Source organism: Salmo salar, chromosome ssa11, assembly GCF_905237065.1.
Source record: "Salmo salar chromosome ssa11, Ssal_v3.1, whole genome shotgun sequence".
Lineage (NCBI taxonomy): Eukaryota > Metazoa > Chordata > Actinopteri > Salmoniformes > Salmonidae > Salmo > Salmo salar.
Genome location: NC_059452.1, coordinates 65,011,474 through 65,020,693, shown reverse-complemented (window position 1 = coordinate 65,020,693; position 9,220 = coordinate 65,011,474). Strand labels below are relative to the sequence as shown.

At 42.2% G+C, this 9,220-nt stretch overlaps 1 long non-coding RNA gene across 1 annotated transcript; it reads left to right on the top strand.

Annotated features, from left to right (window-relative positions):
• The first annotated feature begins 2,417 nt into the window (after window positions 1-2,417).
• LOC106562920 (uncharacterized) lies at window positions 2,418-3,656 on the top strand. Its single transcript, XR_006757621.1, has 3 exons — window positions 2,418-2,956; window positions 3,034-3,110; window positions 3,182-3,656. It is a non-coding gene; the product is annotated as an uncharacterized lncRNA (long non-coding RNA).
• Window positions 3,657-9,220: the final 5,564 nt, after the last annotated feature.

Sequence of the window (9,220 nt, the reverse complement as noted above, 5' to 3'; positions counted from 1 at the left end):
GATAAGTGTAATTGTAGTGGAGTTAACAATTCCCAATTGAATCTTGTTATTTATTCTACCTGGATTTTAAATGAAGAGACATTAAGTGTGTTTCTGTCAAGATTTTAAGTTAGTGCAAGCATTCAGTACCACTGTTTTTGATCAGCACTTGACATTGCCCATAACAACCATAGAAATGGTATGGATGAGACATAATTCCACCCCACAGAATTCTCAAAAGGTTATGTAAAGATGTTTCAGTGGTGCAGTGTACAATCAAGATTGAGACGGCAATAATAGAACAAATATGTATTACTGAATCAAGTGCTCTGTCCGTGGTGTTAGGTTCTGAACAGAGTAAAACTCAAACCAAGTTTATTCACCCACTGGGTCATACAGCTGCAAAGACAACATACAAGCACATATTTATATCTTCCGACAAGGCGTAGTAATCTTCTTGCATGTTTAAGATGGACCTTATTCTCTGTTAGTCCGTAACACTAGGTTCCTCTTACTGGTATTGTCATGGCCCTGCCTAAATCAAGGACCCTCAAAGGTGTGGAAATGTGTGAGGTCTATAATCTGATTAACTTTGGGGTGGGTCTCTGTGGCCCCCCTCCCAGCAATGTCTTCTCCATCTGACCTTATCTCGAGTTGAATTCCACATCCCTCATGGTCCTGATTCCTCAGCAACTGGTCTGTCTTATCAAGAACTGATACTAGACTGTTGCCCTTTGCCTCCCTCAGGAACATACATATTCAACAATAACATATTTGACAGATATCAACTTTGTGCACTTCCCCTTTTCTCAATCAATACTTTTCCACACACCTAGTTCCCCTTGACCCCTAACATTCCTTATACATGTAATTAATCAATAAGTTATAGTATTTTAACATGAAGAAAGCTGACATTATTTTTGAAAAGGAAATGTTGCTGTTGCTGGGGATTTCCCTGCAGGATTTGGAAGAACTAATTGTGGTACTATCCCATCACGAGTTGAACTTGAAATGGAAAGTAAAACCACTAGCCACTCATGAACTCAGCAAAAAATAAATGTCCTCTCACTGTCAACTGTTCATTTTGAGCAAACTTAACATGCGTAAATATTTGTACGAACATAAGATTCAACAACTGAGAAATAAACTGAACAAGTTCCACAGACATGTGACTAACAGAAATGGAATAATGTGTCCCGGAACAAAGGGGAGTCAAAATCAAAAGTAACAGTCAGTATCTGGTGTGGCCACCAGCTGCATTAAGTACTGCAGTGCATCTCATGGACTGCACCAGATTTTACAGTTCTTGCTGTGAGATGTTAGCCCACTCTTCCACCAAGGTAAGTTCCCGGACATTTCTGGGGGAATGACCCTAGCCCTCACCCTCTGATCCAACAAGTCCCAGATGTGCTCAATGGGATTGAGATCCGGGCTCTTCGCTGGCCATGGCAGACCACTGACATTCCTGTCTTGCAGGAAATCACGCACAGAACGAGCAGTATGGCTGGTGGCATTGTCATGCTGGAGGGTCATGTCAGGATGAGCCTGCAGGAAGGGTACCACATGAGGGAGGAGGATGTCTTCCCTGTAACGCAGAGTGTTGAGACTACCTGCAATGACAACAAGCTCAGTCCGATGATGCTGTGACACACCGCCCCAGACCATGACGGACCCTCCACCTCCAAATCGATCCCGCTCCAGAGTACAGGCCTCGGTGTGACGCTCATTCCTTCGACGATAACCGCGAATCCGACCATCACCCCTGGTGAGAGAACCACGACTCGTCAGTGAAGAGCACTTTTTGCCAGTCCTGTCTGGTCCAGCGACGGTGGGTTTCTGCCCATAGGCGATGTTGTTGCCGGTGATGTCTAGTGAGGACCTGCCTTACAACAGGCCTACAAGCCCTCAGTCCAGCCTCTCTCAGCCTATTGCGGACAGTCTGAGCACTGATAGAGGGATTGTGCGTTCCTGGTGTAACTCGGGCAGTTGTTGTTGCCATCCTGTACCTGTCCCGCAGGTGTGATGTTCGGATTTACCAATCCTGTGCAGGTGTTGTTACACGTGGTCTGCCACTGCGAGGATGATCAGTTGTCTGTCCTGTCTCCCTGTAGCGCTGTCTTAGGCGTATCACAGTATGGACATTGCAATGTATTGCCCTGGCCACATCTGCAGTCTCCATGCCTAAGGCATGTTCACGCAGATGAGCAGGGACCCTGGGCATCTTTCTTTTGGTGTTTTTCAGAGTCAGTAGAAAGGCCTCTTTAGTGTCCTAAGTTGTCATAACTGTCACCTTAATTGCCTACCGTCTGTAAGCTGTTAGTGTCTTAACAACCGTTCCACAGGTGCATGTTCATAAATTGTTTATGGTTCATTGAACAAGCATGGGAAAAAGTGTTTAAACCTTTTACAATGAAGATCTGTGAAGTTATTTGGATTTTTACGAATTATCTTTGAAAGACAGGATCCTGAAAAAGGGACGTTTCTTTTTTTGCTGAGTTTATAAAGGCAACTGGCCTGCTCTCAGAAGTAGCACACACTTCAAACAAACATGAAGACAGCAACTTTGATCCTGCTTTGTGTCAGTCTTCGGAGCTGAATTTGCTCACTCCCCTGGTAAGTAGGCTTCTTCAATTGTAAGAGGGCTTTTATATATCTCCCATTTTATTTTTCATGTGTTCATTGGATAAATGATTACCATTATGTTATTTAGTATGTACAAAAAGCACATTTTGCAGTATCGACATGGATAACTTGATAAGTGAATAGCATATTCAGATGTTGAAAGCTAGTAATAACAATTACCTTTAGTTTTTGTTGTAATAGGACTATATCTTATCTGCTGTTCCTTCAAATCAATAGGTGGAAGATCTGAGAACTATCTATGCAGGGGAAAACTAATGCAGTCTGTGAGGATAAAACGCATCCAGAAGTTAGAGGTGTACCCAAATTCTGTCTTCTGTGCAAAGGCAGAAGTTATGTGAGTATTACAAATAATTCTATTTACAATTAGATTGTGTGGAAGTGAGATTACAAATATTTTTTGTTTCTTTGTAGTGCCACAATGAAGAATGGAAAAAAAAATGTATGAACCCAGAGGGCAAACTAGGAAAAAGGTTCCTGATGAGAAAAAGGTAAAATATTTTCCCATCAAACCTTTCCTCAATGTAACTCCTAAAGTAAAATTTCCGTACTTGCATTTCAGACTGGAGGAGCAACAGAAGCCAAAAGGAGGACTGGGAAGGAAAAACAAAAATAATTCAAATCCCTGAGTTGGTACAGAATTAGAAAATAGATTAAAGCCTCACACCAGAAGTGTGTACTGGTCAAGTTGGAGACGGTCACTGCAGCCTGTCTGGGAGGGGAGGGGATTCCTTCCCGGAATACGTTCTGGACACTCATAGTACACAATGTGTCCATGCGTTCCATTCCCATGTAAACAGGAGAACGTCCAAGATGTTGTCACAGAGACTTACCTCAATGGTTCTCATGATTGTTTATGGACATTTGTTTTAAATGGGTACATGGCAGTGAATGTTTGTGTGGGTTATATCACTACTTTATTTATGTGTCTATGTTTAGTGTCACGACTTCCGCCGAAGTTGGTCCCTCTCCTTGTTCGGGCGGCGTTCGAAGTCACCAACCTTCTAGCCATCGCTGATCCTCTTTTTATTTTCCTTTGGTTTTGTCTTGTCTTCCATCACACCTGGTTCCGATCCCATCAATTACATGTTGTGTATTTAACCCTCTGTTCCCCCTCATGTCCTTGTCGGTGATTGTTTGTTGTAAGTGCTTGTGCACGTCTGTTCTGGTGTGCGTCGGGTTATGTACACATTACTTGATTGTTCTGTTTTCCGGTGGGTTTTTTGTCATTAAACTGCGCCGTTTGGAAACACAGTTTTTGCTCTCCTGCGTCTGACTTCTCTGCCGCCAGTACGCACCCCTTACATTTAGCCTCACTTCAGAAAATAATGTAGCACACTCTTGCTCTGGGGCAATAGATTTGTTACAAATGAATCACTTTTGTGAATGAAAGCCAACTGCACCATTCATCCGCTGCCATCCACTCATGTTTCAGCATGATAATGCACTGCCCCATGTTGCAAAGATCTGTACGCAATTCCTGGAAGCTGAAAATTTTCCAGTTCTTTCATGGCCTGCATACTCACCAGACAGGTCACCCATTGAGCATGTTTGGGATGCTCTGGGTTGACGTTTACAACCGCGTTTTCCAGTTCTCGCCAATATCGAGCAACTTCGCACAGCCGTTAAAGATGAGTGGGACAACATTCCACGGGCCACAATCAACAGCCTGATCAACTCTATGTGAAGATGTGTCGCGCTTCATGCGGCAAATGGTGGTAACACCAGATACTGACTGGTTTTCTGATCCATGCCCCTACATTTTTTTAAAGGTATCTGTGACCAAAATATGCATATCTGTATTCCCAGTCATTTGAAATCCATAGATTAGGGCCTAATTTATTTATTTCAATTGACTGATTTCCTTATAGGAACTTTAACAGTAAAATCTTTGAAATTGTTGCATGCTGCGTTTATTTTGGTTCAGTATATATTTTTTGGTTTATTTTTTTTGTTATTCTGTATATATTTTTACACTTGTGCATATGCAGGGAATGTATTTAATCGGTTGACACTTTAAAACAATTCTAAGAATTACAACCACCTAATTATTAATTTAATCAATCAAGTGACTAATTTTTTGATCTACTGATACATAATTATTATGAAGAAAACCATCTCATTAATATACTTGTTTCAACTGCTGTTGAAGTTGGATTTCAAAGTTTGATTTGTCATAAAAATCTGTACATGTTACGTGCACCACCAGAACACACAGAGGATCTTCTTAAAGTTTAACTACATTCCAAAGTGTGATTGTTATTGGTACAACTGTTATCAATACTCTGAATGCAACTGTTTTAGGCATAGTGCAATCTGGATCATAAACAGGAAATAACTAAGCACAAGCTGTGTGCGGTGGTGATGTATAACTTAGCAAAAGCTGAAGAACATATGCACATCCAGGTACTTTCCGCAGCTGCTGGAGTTGTAGACAAACTCATGGAAAACAGAAAGGAAAACGCTGCACGCTACTGCTCATGCTCCCAGATTATATTTATTTACAACAACCTTTCGACCCTTAGGTCTTCTTCAGGCATCCATGTTGTTATAAATATCACCTGGGAGCATGAGCAGAAGTGTGCGGCGTTTTGATTTCTGTTTTCGATGGATAACTTAACCCCTGACTTGGGGGAGTTTTTTTTTTATTAACAAGGGAACTCTGTGACCTTGTGAGACTGGGACAGACAGTCCTCGGTCACATCCTCAGGTCAGAATATATCACACTTCGTCATTGGACTATAGCAAGGGTTCTTAAACATATTCCGCCTGGGACCCAAATAAGATATTCTGTGTTTTCTTGGGACACAAGCTTAGGAAAATATGCAACTATACATAAACATTGGTTCATTTCATTGCCCTTATGCCTAAAACAAATGCAATAAAGAAAAAAGCAAATGACAATGACTTTAAATATCCATATAAATATCTATTCATGTTTATTCGCCCATTAAAAACACTCTTGCATATCTGTCTAGGTTGGAACTGTTGCTGTTAAAATACAATAAATAATTTTCATTCTGAACTGAAATAAACTGATTGATCACGTCACACAGATGTAGACCAGAAAACACACACACACAGTCCTATTGAGAGCATGTCTATTCTGAGCTCTGTTTCTGACAATGCAACGCTGAGATCATGCTCAGCCTTGAAACTGTTTCTGTACTTGTTTTTTAAGTAGGTCAGAGTTGAGAACCCTGACTCGCATAGGTATGTGGTGCCAAACTGGACCAGAACATCTACTGCTTTCTCAGTCAGGCAGGAGACCGCTTCCTGTTGTAGATGAGCAACCCAGAACTGTGTGTGTTTGCCTCAAAAATGCATCTTGCGTCAATCAGTTTATTCCAGTTAAGAATAACAATTATTATTGTATTTTAACAGCAACAGTTCCAACCTAGACTAGTTTTCAACAATAATTTATACAGTAAGATATACAGTAAGCCTGATCATTTTTAATCTTCATCTGTTCTGTTACTGGGTTGCACAATCAGTAGCTAGCTTGCTTTGGCGAATGTTAGCTATTATCTGTGTACAAGGACATGGGATTTTTTGAAAGCGAAACTCACATATACTATGAGAGTTAGTTAGTACTCCCTTATTTCTGCTTATCATCTGTTATAAAATGACAACAATGCCTTGCTAGCTGACTTTTCCACTGTCGAGGCACTGTTTCCTGAAGAATTCTGCCCTGTTCTGAAAGAACTTCCTGGTTTTACCATCATGCTGTGGATGTTTGGTCAGGACGTGTCGTTTTATTAATTTGTTCGTTATGCGAGACTCATTAATAAGCACTTCCACACACAAAACACATCGTGGGCGCTCCTCGTTATAAGTTTGTATGAAAGAGAGAGAAACTCATCGCTGTATATGGGTTTCATGACAATTGAGCTCAGTCAGAACTTGTGGCTAGCATGACTCCGTTTGATGACAGCGGTGAGTGATGGCGAGTGGGAATGACAAGTCAGTGGCTGACAGTGTGTCATCTACTGCTGAACGACAGCGGTGCATCGCGTGTGTCACGGAGAGATCTTCAAGAAAACTGCAGAGAAATATCCGGTAAACTGCGAATGACAGGGGAATCTACCTCTCACACTTGCGCAGCTGCCAAACTGAGCAGAGACCGCACTTGGCCAGATCAATAGCAGGTAATGAATGAAATAATTATACTTTACTCTGACACGTCGCGACCCACCATTAACAGGTCCGCGACCGACTTTGGGTCTCGACCCATATTTTAAGAAATGCTGGACTGAGGAAAGAAAGCACTCCAAATCTTGACTTGAAAATACCCTTTCCTCTTGTCTGACACAATTCTAAAATCATGAACCTTCAAGGATGGTCTCAGTGGTATTACCCCTCTGGGAAATTCCCAGGTGTCCCCATTGGTAATATGGGGGGGGGGGAATGAATACAAATAATAATATGGGGACTGAACATCATCCCCAAGTCTGCTGAGAGGGCCCCTAGATCAGTTGTTCTTAAACATGTATGAGAGGGACAGATGATATAGCACAGAAAATGAGTGCAAGACCAGGGATCAAACCGCTGCCTTCAGAGGCATATGAAGTCAGGGGGCGACAGCACAAAACCAGCCACTGGCTAGGCATGAATCATGTTGGACAGAAAAACAGTAGTAACTTTCTCCCGCCACACATTCTTACTCTCAGACATGAGATTTCTAAGAAATGGGAAATGCCTCTATAACAAAAGCAAAACTGGCAGGACAGGCTCCCTGGTGATCCCCATAGTTTTGGGCAGTACATGAAACCTGGCACCATCTCTATGTAACAGTGTAGGTTCCGTCCCTCTCTTCGCCCCAACCCGGGCTCAAACCAGGGACCCTTGCACACATCAACAACTGACACCCCGCAAAGCATCGTTACCCATCGCGCCACAAAAGCCGCGGCCCTTGCAATGCAAGGGGAAACCCTACTTCAAGTCTCAGAGCGAGTGACGTCACTGATTGAAATGCTATTAGCACGCACCACCGCTAACTAACTAGCCATTTCACATCGGTTACACCTACGGTGAAGCATGGTGGTGGAAGCATCATGCTGTGGGGATGTTTTTCAGGCACAGGGACTGGGAGACTAGTCAGGATTGAGGAGAAGATGAACAGAGCAAAGTACAGAGAGATCCTTAATAAAAACCTGGTCCAGAGCGCTCAGGACCTCAAATTGGGGTGAAGGTTCACCTTCACCAACAGGACAACGACCCTAAGCACACAGCCAAGACAATGCAGGAGTGGCTTCGGGACAAGTCTCTGAATGTCCTTGATTGACCCAGCCAGAGCCAGGCCCAGACAGAGCCTGAACCCGATCGAACATCTCTGGAGAAACCTGAAAATAGCTGTGCACCCCATCCAACCTGACAGAGCTTGAGAGGATCTACAGAGAAGAATGGGAGAAACAACCCAAATACAGGTGTCCAAAGCTTGTAGCGTCATACACAATTAGACTCAAGGCTGTAATCGCTGCCAAAGGTGATTCAACAAAGTACTGAGTAAAGGGTCTGAATACTTATGTAAATGTGATATTTCTGTTTTTTATTGTCATTATGGGCTTTCACTTGCTTCTTAAGTAGCTTGCACTTTGTCCGCTGCATGTGCAAGTAGCCTGGCTAGCTTACTACTGCTCCCTTCAGAACATTCAGACAAATATCTAGACAGACTTGATCCTCTCAATCCTTATGATGTGAGACACATTTGAAAGAAGTACCGAAAGTAACAAATTCTAGTACCGAACCGTTTTTCATGTTCTAGTATCGAAAAAGTACAGAAGTTTCAGTAGATCTTGCAACACTACTCTGCTATATGTGAATCACTCTCTGCTCCTGAGTGTGGTTGCGTAGCCCAATAAGACACTATCAGCCTGTGCTCCGTTAAAGCTGTTGCTTGGAAATAATGCTAGCTGAAATTAGTTTGACACAAAATAAATGTCTGAACAAATTAGTTCAGTGATTAAAATGTTTTACTGAGGCGAGCTTCACTCCGCCTCAGTTGTGACCTAGGTTCCATATAAAACAATTTATTCTGCTATGTTTGCTTATTGCCATCTATTACTTACTTTGTTCAGCAGTACTGTACATACATCCAACAGACTTCCACAGGGCTGGGTACAAATAACACCACAACCTGGTAAAGACTCTTAGTGACTGAATGAAAAGTTCCCATATAGCTTAGGTGAGCAATAAGGTTACTATTTGAGTCTTCTATGTAATGTACAGATGTCTTATTTTCTTTTCCCATCGTTTTCAGGAATGGATTCCGGGAAGGGACCACCCCCAAGCCCAGGCGTGCTGCAGTGGCTGCCTCCAGCTCGTCCTAGACGCACTTTGGGTTCACTTCAATAAATGTGCTGTTGGTTAAAGTTGTCTTCTCCGTTTCTTCAGTATTACATTAGCCATCCATGAACTCTTTAACAATCTTAGCTGCACATTTGATAAATGTTGTTGGATTCGGGGGTAATCTTTGAATATTGTTATACGCAGAAGCATAGTATATACAGTTGACGTCGGAAGTTTATACACACCTTAGCCAAATACATTAAACTCAGTTTTTCACAATTCCTGACATTTAATCCTAGTAAAAATTCCCTGT